At 40.0% G+C, this 17,605-nt stretch overlaps 1 long non-coding RNA gene across 2 annotated transcripts; it reads right to left on the reverse strand.

Annotated features, from left to right (window-relative positions):
• Positions 1-1,653: 1,653 nt before the first annotated feature.
• LOC118909571 (uncharacterized) lies at positions 1,654-13,917 on the reverse strand. Of its 2 annotated transcripts, none has more exons than XR_005023692.2 (4): positions 13,771-13,917; positions 13,514-13,667; positions 8,088-8,161; positions 1,654-2,399 (listed from the first exon to the last, which is right to left on the reverse strand). It is a non-coding gene; the product is annotated as an uncharacterized LOC118909571 (long non-coding RNA). The 2 variants fall into 2 exon arrangements; XR_005023691.2 differs by lacking the exon at positions 1,654-2,399 and adding an exon at positions 2,675-2,930.
• Positions 13,918-17,605: the final 3,688 nt, after the last annotated feature.

The raw sequence follows: 17,605 nt of genomic DNA on the forward strand, positions 1-17,605 counted from the left end.
TGACTCTAAAACCTACGTATATAACGGCCATTTTATGCTCCACTGTTTTGGGAGAAAAGGTCTGTTCAGTGAACTTTGAGGTCTCTGTCCTGACTTGGGTACCTACCACACAAACTTCAGAGTTCCATAAAATATTCCCAGTCTCCTTCAGTTTGGGATCATTCTCAGCTTTCCTTTCTTAAACACCCGCTGCCTTCATAATGCATAACTGATGCCCATGAATCCTTCTTGGGAAATGCAGCTCACTGACCACTCTTTCTTTGTATAACCACACTTCACACTTATGTCATAAGCCCCAAACCAACCCTGGCTTTTTATCTCTGCCAACCTCATTGCTCAGCAGAACCACTGACATAAATATATACAAAATCTCATGAGGATTTTTCTCCTTGACAATCTCCTCATAGCTGTCCATAAGAGAGGAGAATAATTTAAAAGTACTAGGACAAGAAAGTTGTGTGTAATCGGAAGGAGTAGGGGAATCAAAGAGACTTCAGTTTAATAAGATGAAGAATGTAATTCTGTGGGAATTTGGGGCAGGAGGTGGTAGCACTGAGAGATGGTTTTCATGGTCCTAAGATCACAAGTATGATCAAGAGTTGACTAATTATTTTTTGCTTTGGGTTCAAGTGAAATAATTAGGTAATTGGTTTGTAATTCCTGGCCAGCATGGTATTTTATTTCACCTTTTAAACTAAGGAAGCTTTAGCTTTCATAAGACAAACTCACCAGTAATAATAATGTATATTAGTTTTGCTCTTACCCTTGACTGGTTCTGGCACTTTATAGACCTTCTTTCATTTAATCCTTACAACTACCCTGTGAGCCAACTGGTGACAATGGAGAGTCTTCTTTTTCTGAAACTCAATATCCTTATCTCCAAAATGAGGAAGGTTCCATCTAGCAGTAATATTCTTTCTCTCTTCCTATAGGGCATGGAAGAGTACCAGGCCTTCCCAGAATTTCTAGCACATAGATGATGTTCAATAAATATTTTTTGAATTGAATTATTTGAAGGCAATGATACTAATTGGAAAGCAGATTCCCCCACATAATATGTTGCCTGTGTTCCATACGTTGTCTGTCTTTGCCTCTGAGTTATCAAACTTGTCATTTCTTTGTTGAGGAAACCTCTCCCCTGCTTCCCTAATTTTAATCTCTGTCTAAAAGAGGCTCAATCACTCTATGAATCCTTTGCATTCATTATTAATTCTTATTACATAGCCTTCTGATTTTCTTGTTCTTAACTATAGCTGAATTGGTTTTATGCTCATTTTACATTTTTCGTTAATGGATGCCTGGGGAGTTTTATTTGCTCCCTCTGTAGCTGAACAAATATCTACATGAAAGTTGTGAAAGGAACCGAATAATTGAAAGAGCAACACCTCGTGGCAGCAGGCTTTAATTGCAGGCTTAAATTTTGACAGTAAATGAACTTAAAATTTTTTTCTTGACATATAGTTGACATAATACAATATTACTTTCAGGTGCACAACATAGTGATTCAGCATTTATGAATATATATATCACCAAATGCTCACCATGATAAGTGTAGTTACCATCCATCACCATACAAAGTTATTATAATATTGCCTATATTCCTTATGCTGTACTTATGTCCCTGTGACTGGATGTTTATACCTCTTGCTCCTCTTCACCTATTTCACCTATCCCCTGGCTCCCTCCCCTTCTGACAACCACCAATTTGTTCTCTGTTTTTATGAGTCTATTTCTGGTTTTTGCTTTGTTTAGTTTTCACATATAAGTGAAATCATATGGTATTTTTCTTTCTCGGACTTAGTTCACTTAGCAGAATACCCTCTAGGTCCATCCATGTTGTTGCCAATGGCAAGATTCCATTGTATATGTACCACCTCTTCTTTATCCATTCATGTATTGATGAGCACTTAAGTTGGTTGCATATCCTGGCTATTGTAGTGAATGGACTTCTTGAAAGCTGATTTTTTAAATTAAGTATAAAATTAAAGTATATAGTGATTAAGAATTCCAAGGAGGAAAGATTATTCCACATGTTTTGGTTTCAGCATATATATTTAGTATTATATAGATAAAAGGACCAAGTATTTGATGGAATTTTTTACTTTTTATACATATGGCTTAGCACCATATATGAAGAGCTGAAATCTCTGCTCAAAATTCCAGCTTGAAAATGATCACTTTCGTTTAGGCTTCTGAGATTGAGTAAGAAAATTGGAATCCAGTTGGTCTGCTTGTTTGTGGCAGTGGTTTGTCAGGCACTCCTGATTGGCCTCTTGATCTTCAATCTCCCCTTATTCTTCACTGACAGACCTCCAGTTGTGTTTAAGGCAGGAGTGTGCCCATTTAAGAACATGCACCTTCCCAGACTCCTTTGAAGCTAGAGTGATCACGACCTAGGTCTGAGCAGAGATAAAGATAGAATTTCTGGACAAATATGTGTGGTGCTTCCAGGAAAGCCATTTATTTCCTGATAAAAAGAGTTGAGTCCAACTGTCACATGCATTTTGCTCTTTACTCTTTCCCTTCTTTCTGCCTGGAGTATGGATACTATGTTGAAGTTGAAAGGGCAGCAGCCCAGCTTTCAACTCTGAGGAAAAAATTCAGGCAGAAAGAGTGGCAGAGAAGGAAGTTAGAAGGAACCTGGGACCTTGTTGACTTCCTTAAACAGTTACTTTCAGCCACCTGAAATCCTAACTAATGCAAATATAAAAGAGCAAATACAAGAAAACTATAGACTCGAAGACATACTTAGCATATCTAGAAGACATTGGCAATTAAATCCATCAGGGCATGAATATATTTTGCTGAGCTTTGGTCTATCCAGATATTGTCAATAACTACTTGAATCTTTTTTTCCTTCCTTCTTTCCTTTCTTCCTTCCTTTCCTTTTAAAAGAAACTTCATGGAGCAAGACCGATACTCTCTGTGCACTGGAGAAAAAATGGTGAGCACAACAGGCATGATTTCAGTCCTCAAACCATCATGCAAATATATAATTATAAAACAACTTAAATACAATGAAAGGAAATAGAGTGAGCAATTAGAACATGTAAATGAGGGACCAGATTTGGTCTTTAGGTGCATGGCTCTCTTGTTAGTCCCACCTTTATGTACATGATTTCTTTCAGGGACACTGTTATTGACAGAAAGGAAATGTATCCTGTCGAATGAATCTCTGTTCTTACAGGACTGGGTGAGAGGCCTGGGGAATTTAGCCATTTTTGTACTTGGGGTTGTGGTTCTTCTAACCGTCACCCTAACCCTAACCCTACCACTAACCCTAACCCTAACCCTAATCATAATCCTAACCGTAATCCTAACCCTACACTGAATACTAAAACTAATCCTATTCCTGGCCACTCACCTTAATGATTTCTCTCACTCTAACCTTCACCCACACCTAACCAAACACTAAACCTAAACCTAACCCCAACTGTAACACTGAACCCGAAACCAAACTCTCACCATAACCATATCCTCACCCTACACATAATGCTAATCATAACCTGGACCCTAAGCCTAGCACCTCACTCTCACCCTCACAAGGAATTGTAACCCTAAACCCAATTCTAATGCTAACCCTCAGACTAAACCCAAATCCTAACTCTAACCCACACCATAACTTCTTCCTAAACCAAACCCTACACCTAACCAAAATGCTAACACGACCCATGCCTCCACCACCACATCCTTACCACCTTCTTCACCCACAACTCACCATAACATTAAGCGTAAATCTCGCCCTAACCCTAAAATTAAACCCAAACCCTAACACTAACCGTGACACTATCCTCAAGCTAGACTTAATCCTATCCTTACCCTGAAACCTAGCCCTGGTCACTAACCCCTCACCCTCAGCCTCTCCTTCACCCACCTGCCACCATACCATACCATATGGTAACCCAAACCATAAATCTAACACCCTCATATGAGCCCTAAACCTAACTGTAACCCTAACCATATTCTCACCCTATACTTAATGCTAATCTTAATCCTAACCCTAACCCTCACCCTCACTCACACTCACATGGAATCATAAGCCTAATCCTAACTCTAAGGCCAACCTTTAGGGTAAACTGTAATCCTAACTCTAACCCTAATCAGAGCTTTATCATAAACCTAATCCTACACCTAATACTAACTGCAACACTACCCATACCCTCACCCTTCACCCTAATCCTCATTTTCACCCACACCTCACCGTAACACTAAATGTAAATCTTGCACTAACCCTAACATTAAACCCAAACCCTAACACTAACTGTAATCCTATCCTCATCCTACACCTAGCCCTATCCTTACATCCAACCCTAACACTGGTCACTTACCCTAACCCCTCTCCCTCACCCTAACTTTCACCCAAACCTAACCATAACCCTACACCTAAATCTAACCCCAACCCTAACACTGAACCATAAACCTACCTCTAACCCTAACCATACACTCACTCTATACCTAATGCAAATCTTAACCCTAACTCTAATCCTACATGTAATGCCTAACCCTCATCCTCACTCACGCTCATAAGGAACCATAAGCCTAACCCTAGCTCTAAGGCTAACCCTTGGCCTAAACAGTAATCCTAAATCTAACGGGAAACATAGCTTCATCCTAAGACCAACCTTACACGTAACCCTAACCCCAACCCAAACCCTACCTCAACTCCCTCACACTCACCTGCACTCTCACCTTCACCCACACCTAACCATATGTCTAAACCTAAACCTAAACCTAACCCTAACATGAAACCCAAACCAACACTAACCATTACACTATCCTCACCCTACACTTAACGCTAACCGTAACTCTGGTCACTCACCATAACCCCTCACCTGCATCATCACCTTCACCCACACCTAACTGTAAACCAAACCCTAAACCTAAACCTAACCCTCACAATATACTCACTCTCCACCTAACGCTAACCTTAACAGTAACCTTAACCCTATACCTAACCCCTAACCCTAACTCTCACTCACACTCACATGGAACTGTAAGCCTAACCCTAACTCTAAGGCTATTTGGTAGCATAAATTGTAATCCTAACCCTAACCCTAATCATAGCTTCATCTTAAACCTTACCCTACACCTAACCCTAACCCTCACCCTACCCTGACCCTAACCCCATCCCCTCACACTCACTCTCACCCTCACCTTCACCCACACCTAACTGTAAACCTAAACCTAAATATAACCATAATCCTAACAGTAAACCCTAATCCTAACTCGAAACATAACCATATCCTCACCCTACACCTCATCCTAAAGCTAAAAGAACTCTAACCTTAGCCCCTAACCCTCACCTCACTGTTATCCTGAAGCTCAACTTAACCCTACATCTAACCCTAACTTCTCACCCTAACTCAAACAAAATCATAACTTCACCCTTAGCCTAAACCTAAACCTAAAGCTAATCCTAACCCTAACCCTAATCCTTAACCTTAACCTGAGCCCCTAATGTGAACCCCTGAACCTTAAACCCCAATGGCCTCAACCTTAACCCTAAACCTTGGGTACGATCCCAAACCCTTACACCTATAACCAAACCTATACCCTAATTATTGACTCTCACTCTGACCCCTGACCCCAACCTTTAGGAATCCAGAGAAAGAACCATGTCTTGCTCAAGCCCTGGTTACATCTGCTAAAGGACTGCAGCAGAATCATAATTTGGCTCCCTATAGCTGCTCTTTAGGTGCATGGCTCTCTTGTTAGTCTCACCATTATGCACATAATTTCCTTCTGGGACACTGATATCGACAGAAAGGAACGTATCTTGTCAAATGAATTTCTTTTCCTACCGGAGTGGGTGAGAGGCCTGGGGAATTGAGCCATTTTTGTACTTGGGGTGTGGTTCTTCTTCTAAACCTCACCCTAATATTAACCCTCACCATAACCTGATCCGTAAACCTTAATCCCTAAAAGTAACTCTCACCTTAATGATGTCCTCCTCCTATACTTAAAACTAATCCTAACCCTAACCAGACCCCTACCCCTACTCCAAACACCTCACCCTCTCCCTCACCTTTACCCACACCTAACTGTAAGCCTAAACCTAACCCTAACCCTAATCCTAAAATTAAACTCGAAACCCAATTCTAACCGTAACCCTATTCTTACCCTACACTATATCCTAAACCTAATCTTAACCCTAACTGGCCATTCACCTTCATCCCTCACTGTCATCTTCACCCATACCTAACTGTAACCCTAAACCTCAACCTAACTCCAGTCCTAACACTAAACCCTGAATCTAACTCTCACCATAACCATATCTTCTCTGTACACCTAATGCTAACGATAACCCTGACCATAAAACTAACCCCTAACTCTCACCCTCAACCTCAACTCACACGGAACTATAACCCTAAACCTAAGTCTAACGGCCACCCACAGCCTAAACCCAAATCCTAACTCTAACACACACTATACCTTCATCCTAAACCTAACAGTATACGTAACCCTAAACCTTACCCTTACCTGTACCCCCCTCCTCACCCTCACCCATACCTCACTGTAATCCTAAGCCTAAATCTCACCCTAATCCTAACATTAAACCAGAACCCTAATTCTAACTGTAATCCTATTTGTACCCTACACTTAACCCCAACCCTAAACCTAACTGTGGTGACTCACCCTAACCCCTCACCCTTACCCTCACCTTCATCCATACCTGACTGTAACCTGAACCCTAAACCCCACCCTAACCCTCACACTGAACCCTAAACCTAACTCTAACCAAAAGCATACCATCACCCTTCACTTCATACCAACTTTAATCCTAACCCTAACTCTAACCCTAACCCTGTGCCTAACCCCTAACCCTCACCTTAACCCACACTCCCATAGAACCATTAGCCTTACCTTAACTCTAAGGCTAACCCTTAGTCTAAATCCTAATCCTAACCATAGTTTCATCCTAAACTTAACCCTACACCTATCCCTAATCCTACCCATACGCCCACCCCATCACCCTCACCCTCATCTTCACCCACACTTCACTGTAGTTATAAAACAACCTAAATACAATGAAAGGAAATAGAACAATTAGAACATATAAATGAGGGACCAGATTTGGTCTGAGGAGGTTTCTCTGAGGACCTGAGGTCTAAGCTGAGAGTTGAAAGGAGTTTATTGGCAGAGGTGGTCGATGGAGTAAGAAGAAACAGCATGTGTAGAGTCCCCAAGGCTATAGAGAGCGAGGCACTTTTGAGGAACTGAAAGTAATCCCCTGTGACTGAAATACTGAGACTAAAGAAGAAAATAGCCCAAAATTAGGCTAGAGAGGTAAATGTGCCAGATGATGAAGGACACTGTGTTCAGTTGATATTAAGCATTTGGGTCTCTATCTTAAAAACAATGGGATGTTATTGAAGATCCTAAGCCTTTAGGATGACCTGGCCAGACTTGACTTTACAAAGCCCAATAATAGATTGGAGATATGAGAGTGAAGGTGATGTGGGGGATCCTGGTTATGATAGCACATGGCACATGTAAGATTGTGGGCAAGTGAGAGATGGTGATAGCTAGGATTCAGGGGGTGGCAGTGGAGATGGAAGAAAGTTGTTGGATTTGAATACTATTTAGAAGGTAAAATAAGTAAGACATAGGGATATATTAGATGCAGAGATTGACAGGTGGGAGAGGTCAAGGAGGACTCCCAGATTCTGGCTTGCAGAGTTGGATGGGTGGCATTTACTGAGAGATGAGTGGGTGGGGGACATTATAATGAGTTTCCATTGAACACACTGAGTGTGAGGAGTCTTGAGACACCTATGTGGGTTTGTCACATAGGCAGGTGTGAGTAGAGGTCTGGTTCTCAGAGAGGTCTGGGCTGGAGGCATCAGTGTGTAAATGGTAGGTGAAGTTACAGATCATGAGATTATTTACAGGGAGAGGACAGAGTGAAAAGAGAAGGTAGTTTAGGTCCAAGTTGATATAAAGATGAATAATATAATTATCTTCCTTAAGGAGCTTATAACCTGGTAGAGGTAAACTGCATACCACTCCTTGGTTTAGTTTGCATCTCTTTTATCTTGAATTATTATGAATAATGGTGATAATAAAAGCATTTATTGAGTGCTTACCATGTGCCAGGCTCTTACATAAGGTGCCTTCTAACCTTACCACTCTGCAATCCTTGCTGATTCCAGAAAGACCCCTGTAAATGCAAATGTAGCAGGTATAAATGTTTTGTCCCCAAAATTCAAGTGATCAAGAAAAAGATAATATTTTCCCATCATTCAACTTAATGATTATTTTAAACTTTCATTCTGTCTGATGGCAGACAATAATCTCAGATATTCTGAGAACATAACTATTTTTCATTACTGCTTCTTAATATTATAATTCTTAACACCATTACTAATAATATTGAGACTGTCATCATTTTTCTTGGCAGCATTATATTCCAATACATGAATGAATGAAAAATTTAGCCTGTTCCCTGTTTATGAACCTTCAGATTATTTGCAATCTTTGCTATTACAAAATCTTTGTGATACATCTTTGCATAAATGTGCCAGTATAACTGGAGGGTGAATTTCTGGAAATGGAAATCCTGGATTGAAGGGTTTATGCATTAGAAATTTTGATAGCTTTTTCTAAGTTGTACTCCAAAGAACTTGAACCAATTTATATTCCTACAAATAGCATATGAAAATGACTGTTTCCCCTCTTTAGCACAAATAGTGGGTATTATGAAACTTCTAATTATTTGCTTTATTTTGTCTCAATTGTATTTCTTTAATTATGAATAAGGGTTAGCATTTTTTTCACTATATACTATTTTTTAAACTTTTTTCCCTCCACTGAATTTAATACAAACATCTTTTCATTTAACGTATATTCATCACTCCTAATATATTTTTAGGAGTTTACTTTCTAGTTAAAAATCTATAAGACCACAAACCACACTAGACAGAATCTTTTTTAAAATAATAAAATGTTTGTGACTAAGAACTCTTAGGTGGACTTTAAGCCTTAGAATAAACAATATGCCAAGTCTAAGCTGCGAGTGTCCCAAGGAAATATAATGTGACTTACAAATGTAAATTACATATGTAATTTTAGATTTTCTAATAGCCATAATAAAAAAGTGAAAAGAAACAACTGTATTTAATTCAACAATACATTTTAACCCAATATATTCACAATCGTATCATTTCAATATGCAATCAACATAAAATTAATGAGATATTTTACATTCTCTTTTTGTTCTAAGTTTCCTAAATCCAGTGTGTATTTTTACTATTATAGCACATCTCTGTTTGACTAGCCACATTTCAAGTGCTCATAGCCACATATGACTAGTGGTTACTGTATTGAATAGCACAGACAAGTAGTTGTAATGAAGCTTCCTAGTGCACAGAAGGTGCAACTAACACCCAAATAGCTTAAAATCATGCATGACAAATTGCCCAGTTTTTTGAGGCCAAGTTCAATGCCTTTGAGAGAGGAGGTACTCAAAGTTTATTTTTCTAATTGAGTTATTTTTATTTTTTCAATTGAATGTTCATACTTGTTTTATGTAGATATGGTCAAAATACCACATTGTAGCAATGAATCATTTTGTTAGTCATAAAACAAAAAACAATTCATACATTTTACTTTGTTTCTCAGAAATGAGAGATGTTTTAAGAATGTGTTTTCATAAGATTTGCCAAAAATTTTCATTACACAATAGCTTTTTTTTCCCTCTTCCTTTTGGACAATTGTTGAATTGATGAAGCTTTTAAGATAGGTAAGAACAGATGTGTTGACTCAGTTTGGGAAGGCAAAAACAATTTTACTTGAAGAGAAGCCCTCAGGGAAATGATAGTCTTCCAGAGGTGTTTTAAAACCAGCTTTAGGAAGTACTGAGTCTTCAGCAAATGTTGTGATTGGGATAAGAGCCAACAGAACGAGGGCAGACTCTGACAGTCCTCCAGATGGGACAATACGGTATTAGGCCTACGCTCCCTAACTTGACATCTCTTAGGAAGATTTACGTTCTAATCACTTGCTCAGAATTTTCTCCCACCATCTGTCCTTCAGGCAAATGTTAGTCTCTTTAATTTTAAGTAATTTTAATGCTCCCAAATCTACCAGTTTAGGGAAGGAAAGAGAAATGTTTTGCCAAGTTATTTAAGTACTTCATAATATGATGTGAGAAAGAAATCCTTTTCATTAAAATATTAATGTTCAATTCACACATGGAGGCACTAACACATTAGAAATGGACTTGGAGCATGACAGCTGGAAAAGCCGTATATACCATCTAATTCAATATGGTCCATTCCTCTTACCAATTTAGAAAACAGACTCAGAGATGGAGACACTTGCTTTAAATCACATGGCTATTCGGAGGCCTAGATTTCAGGCTTTCTGATGCCTGGGCCAATAATTTTCTTTAATATGAATTACAGCATTATATAACATTTACTGAGCATTTGCTAAGTGCTAGGCTCTGGGCTAAGTGCTTTTCATACATGTCACCAATTCACAAAACCCTTGCAATATAAAGTATTTCAAATTTAAAAGAAAAAATAATCACTCTTAAATAACAATTTTTTTCTTGAAACTTCATTTGCTTTCTTAAACAGAAGTTGCTGACGCATGAGCCATTCTCCACGTTGAGAGTCAAAGTCTGCAAAGGACGCCTAGGTGTACTCTACTGGGCTGTGTTTTGATGGCTAAGTAAGCAATCACTTATCCACAATTCAAGCCCAGTATATTTCTATTAAGGTTGCAGAGAGGTTTGGAAAGCAAACATTTTCCTCTTTTCAGTAATAACTTCTTTCCTTTTTCCATCCCCCATCTCTCTTCTCTTCTCTTCCTTTTCTCCCTCCTCCCCTTTCTTTCTTCTCCTTTCTTCCTTTCCTTCTTTTCCCCTCCCTCCCTTCCTTCCTTCCTTCCTTCCTTCCTTCCTTCCTTCCTTCCTTCCTTCCTTCCTTCCTTCCTTCCTTCCTTCCTTCCTTCCTTCCTTCCTTAACTTCCTAACTTCCTTCCTTCCCACTCTCCCTCACTCTTACTATAGAAAGTGAAGTATTAAGGGCATTTTCTGTAGAGATTCCAAACTCTTTTTGATTTATCATGAACATGTGGAATGTTGGACATGCAAGGACCTTAGACATCATCTGAAGGGAAGCAGAAGTCCAGAGTATAGAGAATTCTATCTGAGGCCAATGACATGATATTCTTCTGAGGTCAGAAAGCTACTACCTAGGAGGGGTCCAGTCAACTGCAAGTATGAGCTGTTCTGGAGGTGTCGTCCTTTTCAAATAACTTAATTCTATCTCAAACTAACAAGTTCTCCAGCTTCACTTTGAAGGAGGCCAGGATCCCCTGCCAGGAGCCTCAGAATGAAAAAAAAAATCTACTCATGTCCAGTACTTCAAAATCCCAAGAGTTGAGGGCCAGGTATCCAGGGAGAATTATACAGAGTAGGTTCTCAGAGAAGGACTTGGAAATATGCACAAGAGAAGGAAACAGGACTTTTATTAACCTGTGCTCGAAAGTTCTTTAAGTCATTTGATTGTGGAATAAAACCAACATATTGAGAGAACTTAAAGAAGGTAAACTGGAAACTGGTTTTATATTTTGGAAGCTCAGGTTTCCAGATCCACCATCTTTAGTGACAGGCTAGTGAGGTTCTCAACACCAGACATTTACTTTGCTATCCCAATAATTGCAGCAAAGTGATCTCCAAGGCCTGTTTTTGGGCCTTAGTTTCTAATATTGTAAAACAAGAGAATTAGTCCATATGACTAGTCTATCTGTATGTGAACCACATGACTCTATAGTCACATTAAAATAATAATATGACATGTGATTCAATTGCTATAATTCTTATCATCCTGATTTTTTCCCATTCCATTTTATGGCTTAGCTGAACTGGCTGAATTTAGGGGAATACTTTAGGGGCCTCAAATCACTATTGTAGGAACTCTATCTCACAATTTTTCCTAAGGAGTGTCATGGCTGCTGCATTCTCTCTGAGATCCTTGCCCAGAAAACAATCTAGAAGCAGAATAGTATTAAAGGTCAGCACTGTTAGTGGAATGTTCCCCGAAGCGCTCTGAACAAAGCCAGACTCCTGCATGTGGCCTTCATGACTCCACTTGATAGGCTCCTCTGCACCATCCAGGCTTATGTCACACCTTCTTTCTCCTCATTTAATTTACTCTGGGCACACAAGCCTTCTTTTATTTCCTCAAAGGCACCAAGCACTTTCCAATTTGGGATCTTGATATGGCCTGTTTTCCCTGCTGACCTCTCTTCCTTTCACCCTTGGTCTGCTTGGATGACTCAGGCCTAAATATCACATCATCAACGGGGTCTTTGCTGACCACCCAATCTAAAGCTGAAATCAGGCCAACGTGCCCGCTTCTCTTCAGAGCACTCAGTGTAATTTGTGATTTACATATATTTGTATGTTTATTTCAATATCTGCCTCCCTAACTAGACTGGAAAGGCCTTGGGGGGAGGGACTATCTCTTTTTTTGTTCATTCTTGTATTTCCTAGCACACACTTAATAAATATTTGCTAGATTAGTGAATGAATGAATGCATTACCAGAAAATTACCAGCAGTCAGCTCTCATTGGTTGTTTATAATGACACAACTTATGAGAACGCTTAGTGAAATTACCACTTTGACCCTGTTTTGGCAATGTGGAAATAGCTATTGGTCCTTTGTCAGGTTGGCCACAGTTCCAGTGTGTACTTATTCAGACTGAATGACTTTGGTGGGAATGTCATTAAGCCAGTTCACTCAACCTCAGTTCTCTCAGTCTGAGTTCTTGGTAAATTTCAGGGAGGTTTTCCTGGCCAAGAAATACCTGAGATTTCGAGTTTTAACTCAAATATCCTTAATAGGAAATCAAGTCAATCTCAAGTGATTGATTTTGTCTATGAATAAATGTCAGAATTAAGTTGCATGGAGAATTACTGCACAGTCACCTGATTGCAATCAGTTTTGCTTAGTAGTTGCTGGGACCACATGAAAAAGAGGTTATTTATTAAGAACCGAATAGTTCCTTTTAAATTCTGTAGCAATCATGTCCTTTTTTTTTTTTCTTCCAGTCCATGGAAAGTGTTATCTCAGGCAGCTTTGCGCAGGAAGTTGGGTTTATCACTTCCTCACAGTTGCAGTTTGTCTAGGACTTAACTACATGCTATCAGATTACATCAAAATGTAAGCCTTTGTGTGTTTAACTCATCAAAGGAGTGGACCCTCAGGACTTGATATCACTTCACTGCATATGCAGCCATGTAACAAAACAAAGCCTATCTAAACAGGACTGAACTATTTCTGTTGTGGCAGCTCCACTAGCTCGAACTTGCAGAAATGGTTAGGTTTCAGGTGTCTGCAGCGTTTCACTTCTTGTTTTTATATTTATCTCTTTTTAGAATTGCAGTCATTTGCCTGGTTGTGTGCAAGGAAGAAGACCCAAAATATTACCTACAAGGAAGGAGACCAGATTGCTCCAATCCGTAGTGTCAGTTGGAGGCAGCACTAACCTTTAACTTACCATTTTCATTTTTCACTTGAGAACTCAAGTCGCTGCTGTCATAGTCTGGGCTTTGGAGCTGGCCACGCTTGGGGTTTGAATCCTGGCTCCTTTGTTTCCTGGTTGTGTGTCCTTGGGCAAGTTATTTTACCTCTCTGAGCTTTGTTTTTCCCATCTGAAAAATGGAGAAAATAACAGCCCGGGCCTCATATCTTTATGATATGGAATAATGGTATGCATTAAGTAATACATGAAAAGCGCTTAGGGAATGTGCTCACCCTAGGAGGGATAGCAGTACCATGAAGCCTGAGAGCATCGCCTGCTGTGCTCTGCGGGGTGGCAAGCTGTGCTGGCAGAGCAGTCCCAGGCTGGCTCGGTTCTCAGGCTGCACTTCCACCTTTGGGGCCTTGTTGCTATTTTCTTCCCCGTGGAGTTCCCTCTTCTTTGCGGTGGGCTGGTTGCCAGCTGCTGCCTCTATTGGCAGCCACAGGAAGCCGATGCAACTGTGAAGTAATACTTCTGCCCCAAGGCTGGCTCCGCCCTTTAGACCAAGGCTTTTTAGATCTGCTCAGCCAACTCTTTTTAACGCCTTGCCTAAAAAGGACTTATCACCCAGCTCTGCTGCTCTGGGAAATGGCTGACTGCCCCAGACGCTTTGGACAAACAGCTTTCGGGGGATAGATACGGTGAAGGGAACGTCTTCCTCCCAGATCAATGCTTCAGGATTTTGGGGTACCATCTTGTAGCAACTCTCCAATATGACAATCATTTACCAAAATCAGATGTCAAAGGAAGAGGGATGGGGCTTGATTCTATAAAATCTCTCCAAACCAGTGGAGTATAATGAGACACTCTAAAAAAAAATTATTTGCATCAAGGCAGTATGCAAATTTTCATAGGCCTATGACTGGAAAGAAATTAAGTTACACCTGAAAAACTGTATATTCTAAGAAGGTAAATGTCTTGTCTTTCTTTTTTAAAATTGGAAACCATTTTAAGTAGGGAATTGAAACAAGCCTGATGGTTTATGGCTTCTGTATACCCTGGTTGCTCACTGAGGGCTCCCTGTCTTCATAGCTTCCTCCCTTCCGGCCTCTGGGGTGGCAGATGCACTGGGAGCCACGCTTTACCTCTGATCACTTCAGAGCCCCTATCCACCCTCCATTCAGTGCTAGAGGGCTTTAGGAGGAGCTCCCACCCAGTGGATTGTGCCTCTCTGCCTAATCCCTTGGGATGAGCACTTTAGTTATCTTTTTAGCTTTGTCCCTGAATGCTGTCTCTTGGCACTCCCCTTCATGGCCACAGGGCCAATCTCACCTCTACCTTCAAGTCCTACACAGGAGACAGGTTCCTAGGCTGGATCCAGCATTTTGGGCTCCGTGTTATCTGGGAAGAGAGTTTAAACATTTGGCTACCACTCTGGTGCAGAAGGTAATTATGAATGCTAAGGGAAGACCAGCCCTTCCTGTAGATTGATGAAATTAAAATTAATTTTTTTTCTAATTGCAAAAACAATAAACATACATAGCCATGCACACACTCCTAAACACAAAAACACAGAATAGAATTTAAAATTGAAGACCCTCATGTCTACTTCCTAGTGGTAATTCTTCGTTATATGTTGTCCCAGATTTATTTCAGTGCATATAAAAGCATTTTACTTAAAAAAACAAAAGAGAATGGGATGCAGACCTACTCTTCTGAACCTTGCATATTTTCCTTAACAGTACATCTTGGGATAGATTAATATGTCAGTACATGGATTTACCCCATTATTTTGTATGACTATGGTTATTCCACAGTAGAGTGGACTATAATTTATTTACTCAATTCCTTACTGATGAACTTTGGACTATTCTAGATTTTTTCTTTTTTTGGCTTAACAAACAGTGCTGTACTGAACATCCTTGTGCAAACATCATGGTGCTCATGTGTGAGTATTTCTGTAGAATTGTTGAGTTAAAGGGTATGACATTTTAAATTTTAATAAATATTGCCAAATTGTGTATCAGTGTACCAGTTTGCAATCTGCCTCAAACTGGAGCAGTCCTGTTTTCTCACCTATCAGCTGTAGTATTACCACATTTTATAAATCTAGTGGGCAAAAAGTCTTGTTTGTGTGTTCTTTTATTAGTAGTAAAGTTGAACATCTATCAAGATTTTTTTTGGCTACCTGTATTTTCTCTTATGTGAGTTTTCTGTTTGTATCCTTCATCCAATTCTCTGTTGAGTTGTTTTTATCTTATTGACCTGTACATCAGTAACGATGTTTGGCTGTAATTACAGAATGCTTACTAAAAGGTGGCTTAAATTTATTGTTTATTATATTCTATAATACAATGTCTGGAGGCAGAGTATTCCAGGGTTGGGCAGTGGCTTTGCAATCTTGGGTACAGATGCTTTTTATGCTATGTTGTACTCAACTTGTCTTCTGGTGGTTTCAAGATAGCTGCCATAGTTCCAGTCATCACATAGTAGACAACTGCCTTGAACACCCCAAAACCTTCCCTACCCCAAATCCTCAAGCTTCTCTTTTAATCACGGAGGAAAACTCTACCTAGCAGTTCACCTGCAGACATCTCCCTGTACCCAGGTCCCATTAGCCACAACTGGGTCACATGTCCCTTTCCAAGCTGAGATGTCCATGCATCTGCCAGTTTTAATAAGATTTTCCCTGTTAATCTCTGTGTTGTCTTCTGAATTAGCGGAAGCATGAAAATGCAATTTGATTATAATGCAAGAATTCGAATTTGAGGGCAAATGCTATACTTGAAACATAAGATGGTGTTTGGCTTGGAAGGATGTATCTTTAAAGGCTCAATGCAAGACTTGGTCTGGGGCAGGCTGGTGCCTTCACATCTGGCCCCTCTCAGTAAGTTATAATATCCTGCTTAGCCCTCCACAGCAGGGTGATCCCGTGGCTTTCTCCTCTGGGCAGCCTGAGATAGTAGGACTGCACCTGGGCTGCTCGTGTTAGGCCAGTTGGGATCTGCTCACATTTCTTCTGGATGTCCCCAGATAAGATGAGGAGATTGGTTTCTTAGAGGCCTGCAGGTGGCTATAACAATACCTACCCTTTTGGATGCTGAGCCCTCACTGAAACAGTGAGAAACTATAACCTTTTTCACCCCTTTTGGGAGAAGAGAAGAAGCTCCCCTCTTCTCCTTACTGGGCATAGAGAGAATGAGAGGTAGCAGTTACAGCTTTTTTTTGCTTTGCTTATTTATTGTGGGTCAGTGGTCTCAGAGGAAAGAGAAATCTGATCTAAGGTATACTTTTGTAACTAGAAAATTATCTTTTAATCAGACTAATCAGACTGTAGGCTTACCTTCTCTACTCCCAGAGTCTTTTTGGCATCTTCTGGATACCAAGGCTCTTCAGTCCTACAAAACTAAGGCTATGGACATAGAAGGCTGTTCCAGAATCATTTAGCTGAACTTTATTCTTCTTCCTTGATCTATTCTAATTTTCTCGACAACCCCAAAATGAGAGTTCAAACAAATGTCAGTCCCCTTCTTCTTCTGTCCTCTTATTCCCTACCTCATGACTAACACAATAGTTACAGTAACATCTAAATTGAGTATTTATTAGGCTAAAGGAAATATTCACTTTCATTTTTAACCATAGGGAATCCTGAACAATGGTTATTTAAAATTTCCCTGAGTATTTTATATTTTTGGATGCTATTCTGTATGGACTTAAAAAATTCCTTCCAAATTTTTGTTGCTAGTGTATAGAAATACAACTGACTTTGTATCCTCTGACTTTGCTACCAGTTTTACTCACTTTTAGGGTAGATTCCTTAGGCTTTTCTACGTATATGGTCGTGCTTTCTGGGAATAGTGTTACTTCTTCCTTTCCAGTCGGGATGGAAAGGCTCCAGGAGGCTGTAGTCTCACAGGCGGCCAGCTTGATGAGCAGCTGCACAGTGTAGGCTTCAGGTAGGCTCACCTTTTGACTAGGCTACCCCAAGTAATGAAAAATCTGTCTGATCATGTGCAGTGGTCTTTTCTGGCTCTGGTTCTGTGCATGCTGTTTGCTTTTTCTCTTCCCTCCATTTGAGGCTTTCCTTTCTTACTTGATGAGTTTGATTTGAAAACTGGTTCCCTTGGA

The sequence above is a fragment of the Manis pentadactyla genome, chromosome 8 (assembly GCF_030020395.1).
Source record: "Manis pentadactyla isolate mManPen7 chromosome 8, mManPen7.hap1, whole genome shotgun sequence".
Taxonomy (NCBI): domain Eukaryota; kingdom Metazoa; phylum Chordata; class Mammalia; order Pholidota; family Manidae; genus Manis; species Manis pentadactyla.